Genomic DNA, 5250 nt, shown 5'->3' on the forward strand with positions numbered 1-5250 from the left:
TATTTTAAAAATAATGGTACATCCAGAATTTCATACTGCAAGAATAGCACGAGAACGATTAGAAGCAATCAAAAAATTTCTTCCCGTGCGAGATTCATTTAGAAAAAATCTACAAGCGCAACAAGAAGCACAAGTTGAGTACGAAGAAGACACTAAAAAGCTGTTTAAGCCCGTCACTGCAGCTACTGAACAAGTTACAACAGTCATCAAAGAGGATCTTCTTCCGGTATCAAAACAAACAGCAGAACAAACCGAAAAAATAGCAAGAAGAACTAAACAAACAAAGAAGATTTTACGAGATCTTCCACCTGGCATAGCCATGGAAATAGCTGCGGCTCAGCCTCCACCTCTTGGTGAGGAAATACTTGAAGAAATTGGAAAACTTCGTGCTGAAGTCGCCGACGTGCAAAAAGAACGTAAACCCGAACTAATAGAAAAAAACGCAGATTTGATTGCAAAATTTAGGGAAGGATTTGCTGAAGAAATTAGAAATACTAAAGAAGAACAATTACCCGAGGTAATATTAAATAGCATATTTAATAAATCTAGTATTTTAGAACCCCAACATGAAAAAATGAGTGATGATAAACTTATTAAATATATATATCGCGTATATTACAACAAAAGACAAGCTAGAGGTCGAGAATATGAAATTATTAAAGAAGAAGTAGAAAAACTTAGAGGGAGACTGAAACAACAAGGACAACTCTCCCAGCATCAGCTTCCTCCACCAATGCGACAAATAGAACAACAACAATCTTCTCATTCACCGGTGATGTCGAAAATTAAAGAAATTTTTGGAATGACACCATCTAAGAAATCAGACGAAGGAGCTACTGGCAGTGGTCTGGGAAATAATTTTATTTGTCCTGATAATATCATTAATGATGTGTCACGGTTAGAGGTTCTTATAGGAGGAAAACGTGCCGGAAATAATTCACCAGAAATAATTAATGAAGCATCTGATATTTGTCGGCGATTATTTCAAGGTGGTATCATGGATATCGGCGTTTACCGAGAACTTATCGATGAACTTGTTGATGACTAGTTGTTAAATAAATGGTAAATTAAAAAAGATGATCATACATGATAATCATCGTAAACTCATGCAGGTCAGAGCGGTGAACTCACGATTACCAATTTACAGAGCTACTTACGGAGATGGACTTGGTGATGTTGTGCGGGGATTATTTACAAGGATAGCTCCAAAAGCAATACCTGTTGCAAAACAATTATCGATGAAAGCTATTGATATTGTTCGTGATAAAGCTCCTAGTGCAGTTGTTAATGTTGCTGGTAAGGCGTTCTCGGCGATCAAAGAAAGACTAGCACGATTATTGCGACGAAAACAACAATCACCGGTGAAACTGGCAAGTACTGAAATTATGCCAGCAGATGTCAGCAGAATAATAAATCAGGCTGCAAATCAAAAAACTAGCGGCGATATCTGAAGAAGCAGAAAAAAATATAACAGCAAATTTGATAGCAGGAAGCGGTCTTCGTCGACGATGATCATCATTTGAAAAATGGTAACTATAATAAAAATGTTCAAGCGCGAATCAGACCCAGCATTTGATATCGAGGCACCTGTCCTTAAGTATGAATCTATACGTGATTATCAGTTTTATTCTTATGACGCAAGACAACCAAATCAGCGGGCGAGAATCGAATTACAGGTTCATGATACAAGTAGATATTTCTTGCCCGCTGAGGCATTTACTGAAGTAGAAGGTAGACTTGTAACGAATGTTGTAGCTAATACGCCATATGCTGCTAATTTACGTGTCGGTTTTGTCAACATCGGGATTATGGCGTTGTTTGATAACGCCACATACATGATTGATGGAAAAAATATTGAATCAATTCAGAAAGATGTTGATGTTGCCACAACAATAATTGGTCTAGCGAGATATTCTGACGACTTTACAAGATCGGCCGGTCCAACAATGATGTTTGCTAAGGATATTACTAACAACGCTGATCATGTTCAGACCAGGTGCTGCTTTTGATATTGTAGGAAGCGTTAATGCGACTTACAACCTATGATTTGCAACACGCCGAGCAGCGCTGTTAGGAAATGATAGAAATTTTTCGTGTGCAATTCCATTATCTCACATCTTTGGATTTTGCAGAAATGTTAGAAAGGTCATCTTTGGAGCTAAACACACAATTGTGCTCGTAAGAAAAGGTGATGATAATGATGCAATCTGGCGAGGTGCTGGTGTTGCTGATGGTAAAGTAAATATAACAAAACTTTCATTGTGGATGCCAGTAATGACTCCATCTATTACTGAGGAACAAAAATTACTTTCTTTTATGGATCAAGGCGGTAAATCATTGCTATCATGGTTAACAGTAACTACAGATGCTATTCAAAGTTCTGTTGTTGGTTTATTTACATGGCATATAGCATCACAGCAAGGTGTTTCTGCACCACGACATATTTTTATTGCGCTGCAAGATAATGCTAGGATAAATAATCAAGAACGTTCACATATGATATTTGACAATCTTGACGTTAATGAAGTTTCCTTACGGATAAATGGACATCAAGAACCAGCCGAGGATGTATTGTTAAATTTTGATCAAAATCACGTAGCGCGTGCATATCATCGTTTAATGTCATTCATGGGACGTGATCAAAATATAGATACTGGTTTGCAAATATCACAATTAGATTTTACAGGTTTATATCCGATTTATTATTTTTCGTTGGAACATCTTGATTTATCCAAGCAATCTGTCGTTGATATACACTTTCGAGCTCGTGTTAATGCCCTGCCACAAATCGCGGCTGGTCCACCGGTTGTTCATGGTCCTTACAGAGCAATCGCGGTCGTACTTAGCGATAAAGCCATGTTACTTGAAGGTGGTAGTGGTCGAATGAGGGTCGTTGATGCACCGGTGGAAAATCTTTAATTATTTAGAAAAATATATTTTATATAAAAATGTCGTATGGTCATGTTAATGTTACTCTGACTCCTGGTCAGGTAAAAAAGCTTCAATCAAAAACCGCCAACAAATGCGGAACTAAAATATCACTAAAACGAGATCAGATTAATTAGTGGTGGTCCAAACAAATTATCGTTGACAAATAATCAGATTAAACATTTCAATAAAGCCCTGGAATCAAAAACTGGAGTTCAATTTCATCTTTCCCCGAGCGCCATCAAAAAAATGGTTAAAACGGGTGGTATATTTCCACTTCTTGCGGCTATTCCAGCGTTAATATCTGCTGCTGCTCCAGCTGTAGCAAAAGCAGCCGCGTTAGGTGCTGTTGGAACAGCTGCTGGAATGGCTCTAAAGAAAGCAACTGGAAGTGGATACAAAAAAAAGGGACGCGGTCTAAGATTACCCGGATCTCGCTGGGGAAGAGGTCTGAGGCTTCCACGTTAGATACTCCAGCATCAAATTTTGATTTACTTGATGCCGCTAAAAAAATTAAAAATAAAAGCCTTTAGAGGTGTTTTTATGCGAGATCAATTACCGAAACAACCGAATAAACTCGAAACAGGTATTATTAATCTAGACGAACGTTCTGGACCCGGTACTCATTGGGTATCATACGCGGTTGATCCACGTGGAATCGTTTATTTTGATTCGTACGGGTTAGCTCCACCCGTTGAATTTATCAAGTATGTCGCACCACTCCACGCAAGAACCAGAGGTCCCAAAGTTTGGTATTCAACGCTACCCACACAAACAATGACAGATCCGCCAATATGTGGCCGTGAGGTAATTAATGTACTCGACGCTATATCAAAATCATCCAAACCACCACATAAAGTCGTGCATGATTATACAAGTAACCGATTCGTTTCGCGTAAAGCGTTTTAAACAACAGGTCTTATTATAATGGTTGATATTTACGGAAGATCTTCTTCACGTGTTAAGAGAACATCCGGCGACGTTGATCTGTCGAGGTATGCGACTAAAGATGACCTCGCTGATATTATGAACCTGGCTGGAGTTGACCCAGATGAGGTTGTTATTTTTCAAGATCGATATGGTAAACTAAAAACGAGCAATATCAGATGGAATGATATAGTTCGACGAGTACTCGGTGCAGTTGCAGATAATATTCCTGTGTTTACTGACGGCGGCAGAATCAGGGATTCAAGTATGTCGTTTGCAACCATCAGAGATGAAATTACAAGAAGCGTTGCTAATCGCGTGAAAAACACCGGCGACACAATGACGGGTGAACTCAGCATGAACGGAAATAAAATAGTGGTTTTAAGAGATCCAACATCCGGTGAAGATGCTGCAACGAAAAAGTATGTTGACATTAGCTATGGTACCGTAGATAATAAATTATCCACGTTACGGGCTGAGTATGATGTTCACGTGGGCGCTTTTGGAAGATTTCGAAGAAATTTTCAAAAAACCGACGAATCTATAGATAAATTCTTCGGCACTCCGCACGCCATTGACATGAAACTCGTTGATATCAAAACTAACCTAGACACGATCAAACAAACACAGCAAAACATCGTAGCGGGGATTCCTGAGATCGTTAACAAAACCGGTCTGATTAAAATTCCAACCGGAATAACTCCCGGACATATCACGAACATCGTGTACACGGTATCATCGGGATTTCCAACATGGTCGCAGCAAAATAAAACCATTAGCTATACCGCAACAGTCACTGGCGTGTACAGGCTGTCTGTGTTTAGTGCTGCGCGATTTGAGATATTTACAACGTTTCCATGGCGTCATTCAACGGATAGGTTTTCCGGGGTTGTATCTATTATATTAAATAGCGGAACCGAAGAAATATTTATTCTGGAAGCAGCTGATAAGAAATTAACCGCAACATCTTACTGGTGGTGTTTGGAATTTGTAGCTGAAACACCTCAGTTGGTTACTGCATGAAAATATATGGACGGTGCACAATACAGGTACAATCAATCGCGTGAATGGCAGGCGGCGCTGAAAGATCAAGTCGAACAATATACAGTAAAAGTAAAAAAATATCGACTACGATTAGTTATCGTCGACGTGATTGTTTATTCAGTATCCGCTGCTGTTGCTGGAACGGGTGTTATATTATCAGCGGTGACAGTGATGGCACCAGTAGCTGTAACTATTTGTATTTCAGCGGCAACAACGATTGCAGGTGTACTCAATATCATCGCAAAAAAATATGTACTTGCACGAACGAAAAATTATCCGATTGCATAACAAAATTACACACAGCGACGGTAGCATACTCGAAATTATCCTCGTTGTTATCAGCGAGTCTCA

Source organism: Sinohyriopsis cumingii, chromosome 12 (assembly GCF_028554795.1).
Source record: "Sinohyriopsis cumingii isolate HCF-2022 chromosome 12, ASM2855479v2, whole genome shotgun sequence".
NCBI classification, from domain to species: domain Eukaryota; kingdom Metazoa; phylum Mollusca; class Bivalvia; order Unionida; family Unionidae; genus Sinohyriopsis; species Sinohyriopsis cumingii.